Source organism: Plectropomus leopardus, chromosome 22, assembly GCF_008729295.1.
Source record: "Plectropomus leopardus isolate mb chromosome 22, YSFRI_Pleo_2.0, whole genome shotgun sequence".
NCBI lineage: Eukaryota > Metazoa > Chordata > Actinopteri > Perciformes > Serranidae > Plectropomus > Plectropomus leopardus.
In genome coordinates this window covers 25,398,538-25,420,529 of record NC_056484.1, presented here as the reverse complement: position 1 = coordinate 25,420,529, position 21,992 = coordinate 25,398,538, and the positions used below count along the sequence as shown (strand labels likewise).

The 21,992-nt window shown below is 39.6% G+C and overlaps 1 protein-coding gene across 1 annotated transcript in view; it reads right to left on the bottom strand.

Annotated features, from left to right (window-relative positions):
• The window catches only part of chst11 (carbohydrate (chondroitin 4) sulfotransferase 11), a 172,030-nt gene that overhangs the window by 46,996 nt on the left and 103,042 nt on the right, over positions 1 to 21,992 (bottom strand). The gene's annotated exons all lie outside the window — the stretch shown is intronic.

Below are 21,992 nucleotides of genomic sequence, written 5' to 3'. Positions count from 1 at the left end.
CACTGACCTTAATATTTCTAACATGGAGGGACTTACAATTGAGGGTCACATAATATAAATGTCTTATTTAGAAGTCACATAGATAATTTTATGTTCCTATTCAGGCAAAAGATTTCCTATTTTTACAGAAGCAAAACCATCTTCCCCATGTTTTGCAGGAGAAGGGTTGCTGAAACAGTTTTTATGTCCGTCTTGAACAACAGTAATGTGATTTATCAACACACATCCTCTTAAACTTTCAAACTAAAAGGTGGAGTCTATGATTCTGAAGACAGACTTTTGATAATGGAACTCAAAACCAAAACAGACACAAGTCTTCCTGCAGAAGCTCTGCCCCCCAAACTCATGGATGCGCACTGCTATCTAAGCAGTGTAATGTTAACATTACTGTAGTATTCCACAGCAGTACTGTGGTATAATGATCACATAGCAGCTGTATAGTAGAAACATATATGACAGTTTTTTGGAACTCTGTGAATACTGTTTTGTGTTAAGGTGCTGGAGCGTGCTGCGCAGTTATCTGTATTGTGTGACATTGCCGAGTAAAGTGAGGTGCTTGTGAACCTGAGTCTGTTTTGTCAATACACCAAAAGAACGGTACAGCACACAAACCCACTGACACACCAACTCTTAGTCACCATAAATCACACACCTCCGCTCCTTCTCTCACCAGAGTCCTCTGCTCTGTCATATTGGAACACAGAAAAGGATAGCGGCAAATATGAATGATTAGCTGCCATTTTGTTAGCATTCAGTTAGCATGAACATTAGCCAGCTTATCTTCGTTCAGAGATTTATGTAGATGGCATTTGGCTTGTAGATCTGAAGGTCCTGTGCCCACCTGTTTGTAGACTGGATGGATGGATAGATGGACCTCTAAAGATTTAAGGTTTTTGCTAGGTGCTAACACTAAACACCAGATAGACATCAGGGACCATATGGTTAATGGGTGGCAAGCTGGAAAGGTCTGTAGGGATCAAAATCATTAACTAACTTCAAATTTTCAAATAATTTGCTCGGCTACCTCTATTGAGTTGAGTTTCCCTTTAAATCAGCATTTTTTTTCAGGCTTAAATCTACATTTCTGATGATAAATGATTGACAGATGATTACACTGGCAGCCATCACAATAAATTACTATACAACTACTGACACTTATCCTTCTAAGATGGCAGCACCACTCACAGAATGCAGTTCCCATTCCCTATAGAGTAATGGTAAATGGACCTCAGCTTGTATGGTGCTTTTCAAGTCATTTTGACCCCTCAATGCACTATGAGTCTCGTTGACCCATTCACACACACTTGCATACACTGGTAGTCGCGGGCACCTGCTACTCTGTTTCTATGCACTCAGACACACTTAAATATTGATGTATTGATTGATGTTCAATCCGATTTGTTGCTGCAGTCTATGCTGCAAAGATAACATGCAGAGAGGACGACACATTTTCACAGAGTAACAGTAAGCAGCTCCAGACAGCGATACTCACAGCTGACCTTTTGGTATCAGTTCTGTGAAAAAGCAGAATTAATGTTACCCAGAAACAGAGCAACCTCCACATCTATCTTCAGCTGTCTTGAGCTGTCTATGCCTTTCAACTGTCAGGGGTTTCTCCCCTGCTGAAAAGCCTCTCTGATGTTGAATTGGTTCTGCACCCTAACATTAGTCTAATCATATATATCCCTTCTTTTATGTTTTTTGTTCCTCTAAACTTCTCTGCTGTGGCTGTTTCTTGGTCATCTCTCCTTCTTGATAATGTGTTGTGGATTTCAGCATCACAGCATGTGTAGCCAGATTTACCATTCCTCTTGCTACAACTGGCTTTCTCTTTTACCACAGCCCTTTCCCTCGCTTTCTGTTGCTATGGCTACAATAGTGTTGTGAAGCTTGGTCTGAGCTCCTTAGTATATTTCCCATTTACAGAGTGGGGCTGTGTATAACGACCAGATTTTTCAGTACACACACAATGGACAACTAGCAGACTGTGAGAATATATTTTAGCTTAATTTGACAAAAAGTGTATTGGATTTGAATCACAGACCACACCTAAAAGGACCCAGTCCCTCCCTCTCCCTTAACATTTATCAGCAGTGATTTCTGATACCAGATATTATATTTTATATGACAGGGCTGGATTGTTTTTTTTTTTTTGCCAAGAGAGACGTGATCCTAGCTGGAAAAATCTGTCATTAGGCAACCTGACTGAGAGCAAGATGAGTGGGACACAACATATACCAGTGGGCAACTTCAACTAAAATTTGGTCACTTCTTCACTGAGATGTATTCCTGTGATTTATGTAAGAGTGAGATCTAACTGCTCTTTGTTAAGCCTCATTCTGGACCACCTGGGCCCATCCTCAAGGACACTAGCTTGGAAACCATCGCTTAAAACCACCAACTGCTCTGAGAAAGATGCAGAAAGCTACAGGGTTAAATAATGAGAACAGCGACTATGTGCCAAGGGCGAAGCCACAGTTCAGCGTTTGGCTGGATCTTAGCTCTTTGCACAACTCAATACAGAGCGGTAGCTGCTGGCAGCAGCTCAGCGGGAGCAGCCAGCGCAACACTCTGCCCCCGCCAACATACTCTCTCCAATTACTCTGCATGGAAAAGTGCTGAAGGACGGAACAGGATCGATGGAGAAGAAAATGAACCACTAACGAGAAAGCGAGGCATTTAATGGGAGTTTATTTCACACATCTGCCTCATGTTCATGGATGAACATGTGTTACTGCAATCACAAGAGCTAATAAAGAAAATGATGCACGTTCTCACAGGATACAACTCTATAGAGTACATCTCCATCAGTTAAACTTACCATTTTTTGCAAGTAATTCATTATAAGACAGCATGGACAAAAACTATGCTTATTTAATACTGCTGTGTCCATCTCAATATGTAACCTTACAGGTCAGAACTGGTTATTACCCGATAACTTGAATAGCAGATAAACAGAAAATAATGAATTGACAGCAGTTGTGATAAATTATTAATTGTCATTAATCAAGAAAAATATTCAGGCACCTCAAATTCTTATATTCTCTTTTTTTTCTATAATATTGTCAGGCAGCAATTGCAGGATCAAGCCAGCATGGACCTTTAAAAGATCAAAGCTACAAATGCTCCGGATCTTTGACAGTTTCCCACATGTGCATTAAAGATGACTAAGGGGGCAATCACACCGAAATGTGTCGCAAGAGAAGCGTCATCAGCAAAACCATTGTTTACCTCTGGTACAGCACGCAGGTTGGGCACTCCTTTTTTGCTGCTACATGAGGTGTTCTCTGGTGGTTTTTAGGCATGCATAGAAGTTAAAATATTTTCAACTTTTCCACTCAAGGCACGGAATCGCACCTCTCGACAATGTCACTTTTGGACACGCACACAGTATGTGCACGCGGCCCCATTCCAGGCGCTCCTAGCTGTTTTTCCAGGTGCATTTCCAGGCATGTTTGGAGCAGTTGCACCTGGCTCTTTGACAGGTTTTCTGACGATCGGACAGATGCTCATTAATTTATGATCAAACCCCATTGACATTGACATATCCTGCAAGCTTCGTTGTCTAGGTCTGCTTATGTGCTGAGCAAGATTTCAAAAATATGTTTTACAAAGGGTTCAAAATGGCTGAAATCTAGTGCGGTTGACTTTAAAGGCTCTTGAGGCTTTTTTTGTAGAGCACTTTGAGCTGCACTTTTGTGTCCAATTTCAAATGAATCAAACTTACGGTGTGACATTTCCAAATGGCATTTTTGGGCCTTCGTAGTGCTCCCCTCCAGGCTGGTTGGAGTCATATTTGATTGGTGGCATTTGGTCACAAGTTCTATTCTTTGGTGAAAGTGTCATACGTGTACAATTTTGAGGAATTTACTAAAACATTCTGGAAAAATTCAAATAACTTATACAAAAACAGTTTCAGCCCTTTGAGGGTAAGTCCCTCACAATTGTTGCAGTCAATGCCAAAACTAATATTTACAACTAGCATATGCTTTGTATATTTGGGTTTATCCACAGGTGGGCACATTCTACAACTTTTTTAAGCCTCATTTTAGCATTCTCAGTTATTAGTTACTATTTTTCCACCTGAATTCAGGTATGACCACCAGAAATTTCTTCCTGGCAGTGTGGAAAGGGCAATGAAACAGCCTATAGACCTGCATGATGAAATTGTGTTGATCTATTTCACAGGCCAGTTATTTTGTAATAAAGTGCTAGGACTATATAATTCTACTAATTTCTGAAAGCTGAAGTCCTGACATCATCCAATAGCTTCTAAAACTAAATGGAATTTTTACTGAGCCTAAAGCTAAAATCCTAGCTGCAGCCCTTGTTGCACTTCTAAAACAAATGATCATTGACATTAGTTACATCCAAAATAATACAAGTACAACTATGCAGATATGTAAAAAATTACTATGCACATTTGAAATCATCAGTTTGAAATTATTAGAAACAAAACGTGCAAAATATATGCAAGCCAGCCAAAAAGACATTAAATGACCAATTATCATTAAGAAATGCAAAACAAGCCAAAAAAAGATGTTAAATGACCACAAAACAGATGCAAAATGGCCAAAAAGAGACGCAAAACAACCAAAAACAGATGCCAAATGACTAACAAGAGATGCAAAAGGACCACAAAGAGAAGCAGAATGACCACAAATGGAAACAAAAACACCAACAATAGACACATAGCTGAAAAGAGATGCAAATTGACTACAGAGACCCAAAACCACAGCTGCCTAACATCCAATAAGAGATGCAAACAACTACAAAGAGAAGCAAAATAACCACAAAGAGACACATAATGACCAAAAAGGCACACAAAATTACCACAAAGAGAGGCAAAAGTGTTTTCTCTTTCTGTCTTGCTAGGAGGTGTGTGGGGCCTTTTTAATATCTATACCCAGGGACCTGTTGTTTCATAATCTGTCCATGATAAATGGTCAGTAGCCATTTATACATGTGCAGGAGTGCAGCCATTTGACACCGCCATGTTCTGTGTTTGTCTGTGGGAGTAGTGCAGGATTGAAATCTGCACATCGGCTGTTAAGGCTGATAATGTCAGAATCAACATTTCCTCATCTACACACCTGCTGGTGTGCTGAACTGTAAATTTTCAGATCTACTGACGACAAACATGTAAATCTGTCTCTGATTTCTTGCCAGTACGCAATCAGTATCTGCATAATGAAGATGCAGTTTGTGACTGTTTTTCATCTTTTTTTTCTTTTCTTTTTTTTGCAACAGTTTTGGCCAACTTTCCTTTGAAAAATCACTAAGGGTTCATCTGCTCTTACTCTCATCTCACGTCAGAGGAACATCAAAGCAAAGATGCAGACTCACTTCTTGGCCGGGTGTTGATTTTTTAAAAACCTGGTTAAAAATTGAAAAAAAATTGAAGAGTCTAGTGTGCTGAGGTTGGTGCTGGCCACAAATATACCCAGAATTCCTGTATATGAACTGGAACCTTTCTATTGGCCCAAACCAGATCCACTGATGGAGCCCTGGGTAGCGAGCTGAGTGCTTGTTAGTGTAACAAGCCCCAATAGACAGCCATGACCTTCAAATGCCAGAGGGAGGATAGAGAGAGGCAGGGATGCCTTTACACCCTCAACACATGATTAATCACGCACACACACACACACACACACACACACACACACACACGCACACACGCGCGCACACACACACGTACACACACACACACACAAACACACACAAAGAGTGTGATTGATAACCTTCATACTTAAGCTAGTATTAAATAATGCAGTTCAACACTCCATCCTACTGTGGATGATGTAAACAGGCAATCACTGCTTCCTCTGAGGGTTGGATCTCTTTTTTGTGCAATAATGCAATCATGGAATATTTGCTTTTTAGGCTCACTCATACTGAAAAGCACAAAAACACACAAGCACACACACGCTCTCAGCTGGCTGAATCAGCAGAGCAGTGGGGATCACTGATTGATGTGGACACAGGCTGGAGGTGGAGCTTAAAGTAATGAGATTTCAATCTGGATGTGTGTGTGTTTGTATGCTGCGTGGCATGGATGGGTCACAGAGCTGGGGTGATATTGAGACAGTCCTTGCTGTTGTGTTAACATAGAGTCTGTGAAGCTTCTTCATCCCACCAAACGTGCATTCGTTGACATCATAGTGACGGCCAGCATCATCCCACCATGACATCATCCCACCACATGCAGTTGATGACATCACTTCAACGCCATCCTGGAGCGTAAACAGCTAACGCACAAGGTATCTAAAATGTCATAGGTTGACCTGACAGAGCAGCACCATGTGATGAGTTTGGAGTGAGAACGTGTTGGCCAGTAGGTGTGTGAAAGGCTGTAGGAGAGGAGACAACACTCACTGTGGGAGTTCTGTTGTATTAAGTTTCTAAGGTTAAGGCCTCTGCATTGGAAGTGCAACAAAGTGTATAAGCACCATAGCCATCATGCCATTTTAAATGTTTTGTTATGGATTTTTCTGTTTAATCTTATTTGGTAGTTTCAATGCTTCCATGAACGTGCAATGTTACCAAAATGTTAATTAGTGTAGAACATCATCTTGTGACTTTTGGAGCTAGTGCTAGCTTGTTGCATTCAAATACAGTTGGTAACACTGGTTACCATGGTGTAACCCTACATTCACAAAGTATAGGTGTAACCATAGCTGTCACTATTTCAGTGTGTTTTTAGTTCATCAACATTTTTTGAAGTCAAAGGATTAATTTGAAACATTGAACTTTTCAGCTCTATAACAGAGAGCAACTAGCCTATAGCCTTTCAAGCCCTTCTTTATATTTCCTGCAGAAGATTTCTTACAAAAAAAGAAACAAAAAGAAAAAGCCCACAGCTTTCACAACTTTCCCCTATTGATCGATATTGATATTTATCACGATATACAATTTGATAACGCTGCCAGTTTGAAAAGTATTCTTATAATGTCTGACACCTGAAGAAATCAAAGGACTCATTAAAAAAACTCATTAGTTGAACTTAAACTGTAAACATGCAAACATGCCTTTCTGCACTGTCTTTCAAAAGCTTTCAAAATATTTATGTTCCCTGTCTCCAACTGCCCCACTGTGACTGGAGTCTATAAATCTCTTTAACTCTTTCCCCGCCAGAGTATTTTTATGAAGTTGCCAGCCAGCGCCAGCATTTTTGTCATATTCATTTCAAGACCTCTAGAATATTTTGTGTTTTTAAACAATTAATACATCAAAATAAAGAACAGATCCTCAGCTGTCATACACAAAAAAAACATTTAATTCTAGCTTCTTCTGCTCCTTTTTTATCAATATCTGAATTTGTGCATTTTAATTTAAAAATAATGACATTTAGGACAAAAAGCTGTGAAAATCACATTTTTGTAAAGGAAAGTCATTTTCAAAAGCAAAATCAATTTCATTTTTAGATTTTTTTCCCCTCTAATTCTCTTATGTCAACTTGAATTGTACAAAAATAATGCCGAAAATAATATTCTGTTTGAGTTATAGTGGAACTATAGAGTGTAACATTCTGGAACATTCCAAAACGGAAGGAAGCACCACAGCACCACAGCTACAGAAAAGTCCCTCAGTAACGGCTCATCAATGGTGGGGAAAGAAAAAAATAAAAAAACTTTAGTATACACTTTACACATTATAGGCCTATTATACACTGGGGAAAACGTTTAATTTCCTTCCATTTTTGATGATAATGTGATGTCTAGTTCACCTTTACTACTGCTTTGGTTCTCACTTCCATTCATTTTCCCCTCTTTTCATTATTACTACAGACTCCACTTGGCACGTTGTTTTGCCGGTCGCGCTGTTTTGCCGGGCATGCATTTTTGAATTTTTTGCAGTGAAAAATGGGCGTGTACTGTGACATGTGTCCCCCCCGCTGCTGACTGACAGACGTCTAACAATTTCTGCTGTATGACACAGCATGGCCGGCAAGCTGTTCGAATCTATCTAGGTCTATCCATATCGAGTAAAAATGACCATAGTTTATCAGCGTCATCGACGTACTTTTTATTGTGATCCTGTATTGAAATTGTTTTATCGCCCAGCCATACATGCAGCCCTGATCCGAAATAAATGCTTCAACTAATGAAGGTGAAGGTCAAAGTTCAACAAATGGGACCTTTTCATTTGGAAGCATGGTTTCCATTCTGTATCCTTCTGGGTGTGTTCAACCAATTTCAAAATGAAACTAATTTCTATGCAGGTTTATGCTGAGAACCACCCTTAGAGAAAAGTGAAAAGCCCTCTAAATCCCTCTCCCTCAAATGGTGCATAGCTTCACACACACACACACACACACACACACACACACACACACACACACACACAGACATGCATACAGTGACATGCAACTATTTGAAATCCATCCACAAAGGCCTTATCACTGTGCTTAGGTCTGCTGATTTCTCCAGGTGTGAACACAGACACACGCATCACACACTCAGACAGCAGGCAGGCACAAAGTGAGCTGTTTAATCTCTCAGTAATCCCATCTGTGGTCTGTTTGCTGTCTTTAGCAAATGCTTCACACCATGCATACCAACATTCAAGCCACTGGGACCTAAATAAACCAAACTGAAAACCAGATTACAGAGTGTGTGTAAGCACCAGTGTACACCCACCCAGGAAATGGGAATATAAAGTCACCCTTGTTTGGTAAGAACGGAGCCTTAACAATGGGAACTGCTACCCTTCACCGTCCTCTCACCTGCACTGGCTGGCTGGATTCCTTGAGTCTGGAATCTGGTAAGGTCATGGGAAAGCAGAACCTTCTCATTTCCTCAGTGCTGACAGGTATTGACTGCAAAACTGAAAAGTGCAAACAAACTTATGATGATGTGCTAATAGGCTCAAGTATTCATAAATGTGAGGCCAGTGTTGTGGACTCACAACAGTCAGCAGGGCACATTTATTATTGCAGGACCATTTTTGGAAGAGAAACAGGGGGGTTGAGATTTCACCCTTACAGAAAATTAGTGAAGCTACTGAGTGGTGGAGAATGTACACTTAGGCTGGAATGCATCAACTAGGATTAGCATTTAAGCTTGATTAATCATGGTTTAAGTTTAAATTCTGCTGCACTACATTTTAACTAGCTTAGAATAAAGGAAGGTCACCAGACTATCACAGGGCTGACACATATAGACAGACAACCATACATGCCCACAGTCACACCTAAGGGCAATTTAGAGTCACCAGTTGACCTGAGCTGCATGTCTTTGGACTCTGGGAGGAAGCTGGAGACCCTGGAGAGAACCCATGCAGACATGGGGAGAACATGCAAACTCCGCACAGAGGGGCCCCCGCCCAAGGACCAAACCCCATTCCAACTGGGTTTCGAACCAGGGACCCTCTTGCTGTGAGGCAACAGTGCTAACCACGATGCCACCGTGCTGCCCCTAAATGTAATTCTGTGGCACCAAAACGTTTAACTCCAGTTTTGTGATCTGTGATCCAGGGTTAACTTGAAAGCTACAGTTGAGGAGGTTTAACTTTTACAAATGCGGCCTTTTTGGGATGGATTGAGCAAAATAATCAAGTTCCTCGATGAAAGTTAAAATACAGACTTAACCCAATTGACTTTTGTGCTGCTGCTGCTGATGATGATGATGATGATGATGATGAATCAAGAAACCGGTTCAGTTCATTCAGTATGTATGTATTTATTTAATTACGTATTTGCTTGTTTATGTATCATTTTAATTTTGATATGCCACTTGTCCCTATTGATTAAACTGAAGTTGACTTTACTACAACAAGATGAATTTTTAATGCTAAAACTGTCACTATATCCACACTGATCAAATATGAATCAAAATTCTGTTAATTTATTGCCTTAAATGAGAATGTTGTGACCATGTTGCAAACAGTTGAGCCAAAAAGCTAAAGAGACTTTCACGTTTTGTTCTATGACATAAATACATCAGTAAATACCTCACTGTGAATGCTGAAGCTTTTATGTGTCTTAAAAAAGGCAGTTGCTAACAAGTGGCTAAATGAGACTACACAATGTCATCATGCCGAGCTTGTGCAAACCTTTTACTTTTGACGATAGCATTTAGGCCTCAAAATCCTAAAAGATTTATTAATATGTAAACATGCTGAACAAAATGTATAAGTTTCATAAATGTTGGTTGGCCACAGAGCTTATTTTCTACAGTAATCCAAAATACAATGGAAAAATCCTATAAGCTTTTTGAAGAGGGGACCAGGTCTTCCTTGTCTTCCTACATAAAGGTGTAAATGTTCCTGGGACATCTTAACCTGTATAATTTTTTCTGCAAGCATCTTAAGGTCATAAGAGCAACTGCATTTTAAGACACCCTGGCTTTTGAAGTCTGTCACTGTCTGTCAGCCAATTAGTTAATACAAAGGTAACTGAGCCACTGAGTGTGGCATTATATTTGCAGTTTTATGAATTTGGTCGGCAATAATATTTGTGGTTATTTGTTTTCTGCATTAAGAAACTGCAAATGCAAACCTAACATTTCCTACTGCTGCAGCTTCACATTAAAAGCATTTTACTGTTTATATGTGAGTTGACTTTTGTTATGAAGTAGTCAGGAAATCGCTATACTATTGCACCCATTCCCAGCATTTTTTGACAGTGGATCAGTTTAAAATCTTGCAGAGAGTGATGGAACAGTGAGCAGCAGCCACAGTAAGCTGTTAGCGACAGGCTGCACACCTCAAACTATCACTGTGCCCTGCTGTCTGCGCTATCATGTCATGTGCAGCATCCAGTCAAATCATGGTAGCTCACACAATGGTCAAAAGATCCAATTATTGTCTGACGTTCATATTGAAACAACACTTTCTTTTGCTGTCCCAGAGCTCTATGACATGTAGCATTAAATTGCATTTGCTGTTACCACACGTAACTGCAGGTATCTTCTCCTCAACTGAGAGCTAAATCTCTTATTCCTCAATTTACAACTGCTTAGTTCTTACTAATAAATATGTTAAAATGACATCTCAGATTGACAAATGTTTACAAATAAAAAAGATGAATATGTTCATAAAAAGAGATAAAATGTTACAATAAAATGGGTTCATATAAGTGTTATATACAGTATATACAGTCAAACGCTGTTACTGTTTATTTCAGCTGATATCATGAAAGCCCTCATCAGCTGATGGCCAGCGAATTCACCTAATTCAGCATCTGATTCACTTAACTCACTCGCTCTGCCTTATTTAAGCTACTCTATCCTGCCTGCTCTTTGCTGTTACCTCTGCATGCCGCTTTTGCATCCTCCTCCTCCTTTTTGCCATTCTGGCTTGATCAATGTCAGTGTTGTCGTTGATGCCTGCTCTGTGGGGTTTTTTGTTTTTGTTTTGCTGCTGCTCTCTCTGCCTCAGGCTTTCCTCGTATGCACAGGAAGGGCAGGAATGTGTGCTGTTCTGGCTTAACGCTTTTCACGTAAGCATGTGGGAGGGCAGGGGGAACCCAGAAACAGAAGTTCAGCACGATTCAAAAACAGCAAGTGACAGTGCGCTGCCTCTCTTGTTGTTTCGAAACTTTTCATTTTGTTTCCCTACAGCGTGTGCAGCGAGAGAGAGAGAGCACGAGTGACAATGAGCACGAGAGTATGAAGTGACCCGCAGCTGTGTGATGTGTCAACAGTTGAGGCTGTTTGTCAGAGCATAAATGCTACAACTCCTCAAGACCCAAGATACAATCCCATGTCTAGCTTGCCAGCTGTTGATTGAACTGACAGAAGTTAGCCCTGAAGTTAGCAAGCTGAGTTAGCTTCCCACTGAAAACAGACCAGGCTCCCTTCAGATGGACTGTTAAGGTGGACCAGCTTTTCTCATTGTAGTGACACTCCCAGCTGCTTCTAAAAAGATAATGGAGAAACGTCTGTCTGCTGAGTCTCTCTTGAGTTAGTGAAATAATCACACACACAATAAACACTCTCACTGTCCTGTCAATTACAGGCAATAAAAGCCAAAAAAAAATCTTAAAAAAAAAAAGAAAAAAGAAGTGAAGCCCTGAAGTCACCTTATGTAAAACTGGCACTGCAGTCAGTATATTACACTGCATTATATTGTCTCTGCATTTGATTACACAGCAGGCTGCACATGCTCAGGACAGCCCCACAAACACGCACAACATCTGCCGCCATTTATCAGCAAAAGATTATGGGCCGCTGGAGGAGGATTAATTTGTCGCTAATCTTACCTTCACAGTGGGAGAGTTCGGAGATCCACTCTGTGCGAGTGTGTGTGGTTGTTATCATTACCCTACACAAAACTGAAGTGCTGCAGCCTAATTGAGATTTAAATGAACAATGCAAGCAGAGCAGAGAAGTAGAGATACAGGTGATTAGCAAATGTTGGCACAACTTCATTAAACATTGCTAAATACAAACTCGGGGAAGTGGTTTTGTGTGTGTGTATGTGTGTGTGTGTGTGTGTGTGTGTTTGTGTGTCTCTTCCTGTTTAGAGTTCTGAGTCTAATCCCCTAAATGATGATTACTAACATGACGATAATACACAAGCGATTACAGCTCTGACAGTCCTAACCTCTGGCTCAGAGACAGAGTCATGAAAAGAGAGATGATCAGATATCACTCTTAACTACATTTCTCCTCTGCTTGGTTTTATCATCAGCCTGCATCACTGTAAGCTGGGAATGACAGCTTTATGCAGCAGGAGGCAAGAGGTTTCAATCAGTATAGCACAGTTTGATAATAAGATGAAACTGAGCTTTGGAAAGTGTTTCACTGATAACAGAATTAGATTTTTGTCTCAAAATGTAAAATAAATAAATAAATCATGATACAAACCTTGTAATAACTTAAATACTCACAAACAAATTATGCTTGACAAGATTTTTCTGGAATAAGAAATATAAGATTTGACTTCCACCTGTGGACTGGATGGATATGAAACATTTGCATCATCGCTGACCTGAATGCTTCAGTGCTTGAAAGTTTCGCTGCCATGGTAATTGACATCCAAAATCAAATATTTCTTTAAAATCGGGATTAATCATATGATGTCAATAGTTTATTGAGAACAATCATATTTTGTAATCATGTTTTCAATTCCATGATTTGCATTACAAAACTGTATTCCATATTGACAAAGTAAAGCAATTCTTACCATACTGTCTTGATTAGGATTTAAATAAAGTGAGCATGTCTTTAAAGGGGAGACTAATGTACCCATAGAATGCATTTTCATTCAGATATCAGAAACCACGATTCATAGGTCTTCAGGTGTCATATGACACCAGAGTCATCACTCGAGCTTTTAAACGCAGTGCGGTACAACCTCCTAAATACAGGACTGTTGGCTGGTGATTTAAAAGAAAATAGACTATGAATTGACCTGGTTAACATGTTACACACACACACATGTGCACACACATATACAGTATATATTATATATATATATATATATATACAAATATATGTGTGTATATATATATATATATATATACACACATATATTTGGAATTGTTTCTACCCCGGAGAGTGGAGTGCCAGAGATGTCAGATGCCAAAGAAAGAGGGGCGTATCAAAATTCGAGCCAGAAAACTGTGAGTAACAGCTAAGCCATCTTGTTAAGTTTTCTTTTTCTGCCAAAGTTACTGCGAGCTGTATGTTAAAAAAAATGGCTAATTGTCATATTGTTTTAGGTGCATCAGCTGAAAAATGATGTTTTATCCAACGATGACACCTGACTAAACCTAAACATTGACACAGTGATGTTGAAAAATGTATCTGCGACATAATAACATGCAAATGTAATGTATCCGTGGTTTGCAGCAACCGTATAATGCCATTGTTTTTTTCCTGGAGACAGGGAGTCTGCATGTGACTGCATGCATTAGTGCTGCACACACAATGACAGCGTGCACTGTACATCCTGCACTGCCTCTTGGCACTGAATGTGAGCTCCTGTAGTCCTGTATCCTGTGTACCAGCATACTTTTTCACATTTCCCCATGTTAGCTGTCAATATGTTTCTGTGCCATCATCACTAAGGCAAATTCCACACTGTGTAGCTGACAGATAAAATGATGACTCTGAGAGCGCGTACGACAATACAGAAGCATTAACAGAATGCAAAAGCAGCCCGAGACAAAGATAGCACTTGACAGCCTCTAAAATGTCTACATCATAATTAAAGAAATAGTGAAGAGGATTTTTCAGGCCTCCTGGAACACTTTAGAGCCGTCACTGAGCACACTGGAGCAGAACACAGAGACACAGCAGGTCAGGAAGAGGCAGGGTGAAGAGGAAGAGTCACTGAGCAGGCTCTCCCATTCAGACAACCTCTGCATCGCCTCACTGTGGGCTCTCATTCATTTAACATGAGCAGTCCCAACACTGATGCATCAATCCTCTGCAGTATGCAGTAACATGTACTGTATGTATGCAGAGATAATAAGCATGAAACCCGAATCCGGTCCTGCTGTGTTTTGTCTGTATCATACTTCCTTATTTTTGTAGATATATATTTTTTAATTTCTCCTCAATTCTCAATAGACCAGAATGCAATGCAGCCACGAGGGATGACTTCTGCACAGGCGATGAAATAAATTATGAATCCTTGAACATGTTTAATAAATACAGTCATTATTGCGTTAAGTTTTTTGAGATAAATGTTGTTGCTAAGAAATAATAAATGATAAATCTGCAGCTTCAAGGCTTCTTCCATTAATTAGGTCAATACTCAGCATTTAATAACATAATTATGCTCCAAGATTATGGATGCAACAAACACGGCTACACACATTGCATTTTCTGTGATCGATCTTTAAAGTATTTCAAATGCAAAACTGGTGGCAGATATCATGCTTTGTCAGCCTCATTTAGATGATAATGCTTACAGTAGATGATTCTGGTTGGCCAAAAGAAAGATATTGTTGTGCTGCTGAGTTTTGTTTCCCTGTCGACTCCAAGAGTTGCATCCATGCAGGAGGACGTAAAGGTATTACATATTTCTGTTTGATTTGGTCTCTGGGATTAAGTCCTTGCTCAGGTAGTGGAAGAAAGTTTGCACACAACAACACAGTGAATGGTAAATCTGTGCACGTATATAGTGCACCACAGGCAAAGCTGGTTAAAAAATAATACCTATTATCAAAACACCACACTTTAACCCTTCGGTACCTGAATTGACATCACTTTTCTTGTGCTTCCCTCAGGCACCTTTCACAAGGACTTAAAACTGTGTCTGAGTTGAAGTCCGCTTTAAAAGGTCGAGAAAATATAGCACTATTGGTCAGTGGGACTGCTGCTCCAATGACAACTGAAATCTGATGATTGCACTTTTCACATATTAACTGGAGATTGTGCTTGCTCTTTGTATTGTGTAATAGCTGTATTTGTTTGATAGTTGTATTTGTCTGTCTGTATTTATTGTTGTAACCTTGTTTTAAGCTGCCCTCTTGGCCAGGTCGCTCTTGGAAAAGAGATTTTAAATCTCAATGCGTCTTTTACCTGGTACATATATATATATATATATATATATATATTTATTTATTGATATATATATATATACACAGAGAAGTATTTAAACCTTTGAACCCTGAGCAAATGGGCGAGATTTCATAGGGTAAAGGCAATTACCAACGTGGTAAATAATGTTCCACAAATTGCAAGAAATTAGCAGATATTGAACTTATTAATGAAAAAAAAAGCTGAGGGGAAATGTCTAGGGACAAAAGAAAAAAGCTAGAGGGGAAAATAAATTTATAGCTTATCATAATTACATAAAATGTATTTTAGAGTGTCATTATAATTTTTAAGCACTTTTTCCAGCTCACCTTTTTAATAATAATATTAACAGTAACAAATAATTGTTGTTGTTGATTTTCTTTTGCTGTTTTTGATCAGTTTTTTTGTTGGTCTTTGCTCCCCATGTTTTTGATAGAAATCAATTCAATTTGCTCAGTTTTCAACGGGTTAAAGGGTCAGTTGACCCAAACTTAAGCAGTGCAAAAAGTGAATCATTTTTTCCATAATTGAGATACCAATGTCAGATATTTCCATTGTTATCACACAATACAGTGTTACACTGTGGATAAGCTACAGTCTATCAGTAATTTTCATAAAGACAGTTTCTAGAAAAGAAAAAGCACTGTATGTAATCACAGTGCGGTCTGTGAGAGGGTGTTTTTACGTAGTTTAGGGTTTTTAGGCAGAGACTGAAAGCTTAGAGTCTGACACCTCAAAACAGGATGCATGAAACCTCACCACTGCTACAGGTATTTCATCTGGGTGACCTGAACCATTCAAAATAAGATGTTTGTATGGATGTATGTATGGATAGATAGATAGAATAACAAATATGTAAGACATACACAGTTAATACGCAAGTCAACTTTTGTCCATGACATCACTTTCCTACTTCTACATCTGATTATTCCCAGTGTTCCCGGACCCCTGAGTGAAAGCTACCCTCTCGATTACTGACTTAACGTTCCCTCAACTAAAAAGGGATGGAATCCAGACCCAGTAGCCTTAAGATGGCGACCAAGACTGTAGACGTTCACTTAAGTCTTTGTGCCTCCACTATGACACCAACAACTCACACATGGTAGGTTGCCAAGCAGCATGGGAGTCCACGTGGAAAGCATGAGTCAGACAGATAGTGAAACATGTACGAACTACAGGTCAACTGATGGCTTTGGAGTTAAAGATTTTCATGCCAGGCATTTAGCGGTGGTCTCCTGAATTTACACTGTAGATTGTTTGATGATTACAGTCTCCCTTTACAACCTAAAAATTGACATTTTGTTGAAATGAGGGGCATTTAATTGGAAAGGAAACTTACTGCCTCTAAAAGTTTTCACACACAGGGGATGTGCTTTAGTGTATTGGTGCATCAAACATTAAAAAAAAACACCAAAAGACATAAATATAGAAATATGGGGTGTTTACCAAAACTGTTGTTAAATAAACTATTTAAAATATGAAATATGCAAATAAAGTTTTTAAAGAGCCTTCATTCCATTAGAAGTTTGCAGTGGGATGATGGTCTCAGGAGAAGGAGGGAGACAGAAGCAACACTGACCCAAAGGAGCTCAAGTCCTTGATGGATGGCAGGAAGTCAACAACAATGACTGTTTATAGTTCACCCCTCCCTCCAGGCACACTCACTGGCACACACAAACATACACATACAATCAGACTGGGTGACAATGGACCCGCGGTGAAATGCGGTCAACCGTGGGCCAATTCAGTCTGAAGGTGGTCAAGCGTAGAAGAGACCCAACCCAGTCACGAGAAGCCACAACTGGGGCACCAGAGCAAAACCACAAGATCACGGGATAAAAAAGCTGCAGGGGGGAGTCATGAGGATGGTGAGAGGAGAGACTTCTGCCTAGATACAGATGGGCAGACCAGAGAGATCAGAACGAACTCACTGACCCTCCACTCACATGCACTTTGGGAGTCACACACTTACATACTCCAACCCGCACTTAATACTTTGTAACCTCCACCTCCTCACACTCTACCCACCAATAATGGTAATGGTTGATTGCACTTGTATAACGCTTTTCTAGTCTTATTGACCACTCAAAGCGCTTTCACACTACAACTAAACTGAACTAAGTGAAGAATAAATTTGCTTGATGGAAAGCTGACAAGTCAAACTGTCATCCCCAAAACCATCACAGACGGACATAGGGGGCATGATGGGAGAAAATTTGCACCATACACTGAAGAAACAAAGCCATTTAAATCCCAAAAAACTACAGATCCAAATTATCTTTGTCTTCCCCAGTCCTCTCTGCCTGCGCACCAGGGTCTTATGCATAAAACTTCTAAAGCTGGAGAGATGCTCTCTGTCGATGAGGTTGTGATTCCTTACACTGCTTCAAGCCAAGGGATGTAGTAATGATGAGGATACGTGGGGGCTGCTGGTGTTCACATGATTGGACTTGTGTTTAAAATCTGTTTGTCGGGGGAGACTCAAAACCTTAGTTAACACATTAACTTGAGTTAAGGGTATATACCATACTGTATATATATTCCTTTAATGTTCTACTCAACTGTTTGGTAGAGCACATTTTGAGTCACTTTATTTCAATTAAAAACCTTTGAATTCAACTCAATCTAATTGAGCTGTCACTATCATTTAGTTTAAGTTTGTTAGTCTAAAAAATCCACTTGATGATGCTGTGTCTGTGTCACAGTTACTGTTTTTTCAGTTATCCAATGACAACAAAAATTTCACAAGACATGAGAGCTCTTTGTGGTGGGATTTTCAAAGGTAGGCAGATTTATTCAACATGTCATAGTTCAAGAGGTCTTAGCAAACAGATTAATTTAATTTAATAAAAAAATAAAGTCTAATATGGGTTCAAATACATTTTTTAAAACATGATCTGCCAAACAGTTGATTTGTCCTTTGATAGTAATATATTATATTGAATGGGTGAAGATGGCGCCCCTGTGTTTGGCTTGTCATCTCCCTCTCCTGTGTGTTGTTGTTTTTCCTGTTCCTGCTACTTGTTACATGGAGCGTGTCACCGCTGCAAGTGTATGATCACCTGAGCCCTCTCAGCATCCGCAAGTCGCCGCGATTAGTGGCTGTGATGGGCATTCTAAGACGCCCCCGCCTTTCCTGGTGTCCATACCACCGTTTCTACGGCATCCTTCGTGCTGGTTACCTCGCAAGAGTCGCCGTAGAAGGAGGAGTCCTCATTAGACTGAAGACTTACTTGGCTTCTCCCCTTCACGATCCCTGTCGCTTGCCAGGATCTTCTATGAAGTACAGCAGCTATGATCTGCGGAATTCCACGGAGTACAGGTACCAGTGGCTCGGGCCGACTGTCTGAGACACCGGGGAGCCGCTTCCGTGTTGTTGGCCAGTGCGGATCTCTCGGCGGGGCCGTGTGCCCGGGAATCTCCGCCCGCTCGGTCCCGTCTCTCAGCTGACAGACCAATACTCAGTCCAAATGGATGGAATGAATTCGATATCAGAGCTCTCATGAATAAGACGTTTATTTTTAATGACTTTTTCACCAAGCATGATCTGGATTTCCTCCTGTTGACTGAGACCTGTATGACACCAGGTGATGACAGCGCCTTCTCAGAGCTCCTCCCCCCGGCTGTTCCTTCTTCAGCAACCCGCGCTGTCAGTCATGGCGGCGGCTTGCCTGCTATATTCAACGACAGCTTCAAATGCCGAATGATAACCGCAAATAACTTTTCCAGTTTTGAACTGCAGCTATTTGTGATTGATCTCACCTGCCCTGTGTTGTGCGCCACTGTTTATCGCCCACCTAAATTTAATAAGGATTTTATTCAAGAGTTTTCTGAGTCTTTGTCTAATTTTATCCCAAAGTTTGATAAACTCTTAATCTGTGGTGACTTTAATATTCATGTTTGTTGTGCAGCCAATCAATTGGCCAATGAGTTTAAAGGCCTTCTGGACTTGTTTGGTCTCACTCAGTCAGTTAATGGTAACAGCTCTCATTGTCCAAGAGTGTTATTTAATATTATAGATTCTGTTATTAATCCATGTCCCACTGTCCTGTCTGATGCTTCCACTGTAACCTGTGAAAAGATTGTTTCTTTCTTTACCGGCAAAGTGGTGTCCGTCAGGCAGAGTGTCAGAAATGGATCTATGTCTCCTGGTGATATGTGTGTTCCTCCTGCTCAGTTAACTGTCTTTGAACAGTTTCAGACAATTTCTCTGCCATTTTTCACTAAGGTGGTTGGTAGCATGAAACCTACTAACTGTCTCCTGGATGTCATTCCAGCCAAACTTTTAAAGGAGGTTTTTAATTCTGTTGGGTCAAGTCTTGCTTGCTTTTATTAACTCTTGTCTACGTTCAGGGTTTGTCCCAGCTGCCTTCAAACATGCTGTGGTTAGGCCCCTCCTTAAAAAAAAAATCTTGATCTCTCTGTGTGGTCTAATTTTAGACCTGTCTCCCATCTGCCTTTTCTTTCTAAGGTTTTAGAAAAAGTTGTTTTTATACATTTAGTCTTTTTTTAGAGTCAAATTTGATCCTTGAGAAATTCCAGTCTGTTTCCGATCCCGACATAGCACTGTTAAAGGTGTACAATGACATTGCCCGGTCTGTGGATGCTGGGAACCTGCTGTGCTAGTGCTCCTTGATCTCACAGCAGCTTTCAATACAGTCGATCATGCAGTCCTCATATCTCGTCTGGATCAGTTTGTAGGCATCCTTGGCACCGCTCTTCAATGGTTTAGGTCGTACCTAGCCAATAGAAGCTTCTCTGTGTTGATTGGTGACCTCCAGTCATCACATGCATTTCTCCCTTGTGGGGTGCCACAGGGTTCTATTCTCGGCCCTACAGTCTTTTCCTTATATTTGGTACCACTGGGATCAATTATAACTAAATGTAACCTGTCTTTCCATCTATATGCAAATGACTTACAGTTATATTTACCCATGAAGCCCATTGAAGGCACTGCATTTAATAACTTACTGAGCTGTATTAGTGACATAAAGCAGTGGCTGGCATAATTTTTTGCACTTGAACGACAGCAAAACAATGTATTTTGTTTGGCTCCTCTTCTACACTTAATGCTATTGTAACAAATTGTGGCACTCTGGCTCCCTTTCTTAAACTGGAAGTAAAAAATCTCGGGGTAATATTCGATAATGGCCTGAAATTTGATAAATAGATCAGTTCTGTTGTTAAAACAAGCTTTTTTCAGCTCTGTCTCCTGGTCAAAGTGAAGCCCTTTCTCAATCAGCAGGACGTTGAAAAGGCAATTCATGTATTTGTTAGTTCGAGACTCAATTATTGCAATGCCCTTTACGTCGGCCTTAAAATAAAGAATGTGTAAATGCCAAGCAAGAATGTGTAACCATTAACCCTTTACAGGGTACCAGGTACAAACATTGATATTTTTAGAGAATGAATGGAATGTATGTTTTCTAATAAAAGTAACAAAGTAGTTTTCATATGTGGCAATTTCAACATCAACGTATTAAATCCAAATAAACATAAAGCAACAGAGGAACTCATCAATGCGATGTACACTTTGAGTCTATTTCCAAAAATCACCTGACCCACCAGAATTATGCCCAACAATGCCACCTTGATTGATAACATGTGCACTAATGACATTGAAAACAAAACAATAAATGGTATACTAATTAATGACATCAGTGATAATCTACCATTTTTTTATTATCTATGATTGGAATTACAAGAACAAAAAGACAGACAAGCAAATAGAATATGAATAGGAGAGTGAGGTCAGAAGAAACAATGAACACATTCAAGAATGGATTATTAGCACAGAATTGGGAGGTAGTATATCAAGAAAATAATGTGGACAATGCATATGAAAGATTTTTGATTGTATTTAAGCAATTATATGATAAAAACTGCCCAATTAAAGAATATAAACAAAAACAGAAATATAATACAATATTAAAAGGATATGGGGAATATTAAACAGTATTATAAGAAGTAGTTCTAAACAAATAGACTTTCCAGAGTACTTTATTGATAAGGATAATGTAATTTGTAATAAGCATGATGTAGCTGACAATTTTAATAATTTTTTTGTAAATGTAGGACCTAACCTTGCAGAAAAAATCTCTGATCCAGGTACACTTGGTAAAAATATCGATGAGATCGATATCGATTTTGATAGAGAGAAATCCAAACTCAAAGTGGTAGATGAGAAAGAAATACTGGACATCGTTAAAAACTGTAAAAATAAAAAGTCAAATGTTTATAATGGTATGGATATGACAGTAGTGAAAGAGGTCATTGAAGGGATTTCAAAACTGTTAACATACATCTGTAATATCATTAAAACTGGTTCATTTCCAAACAAAATGAAAATTGCCAAAGTCATTCCGCTGTACAAAACTGGGAACAAACATCATTTCACCAACTACAGACCTATCTCCTTACTAGCACAATTTTACCAAAATACTTGAAAAACTCTTCAACAATAGACTGGATACATTCATAGTAAAACACAAAACACTCTCTGACAGTCAATATGGTTTC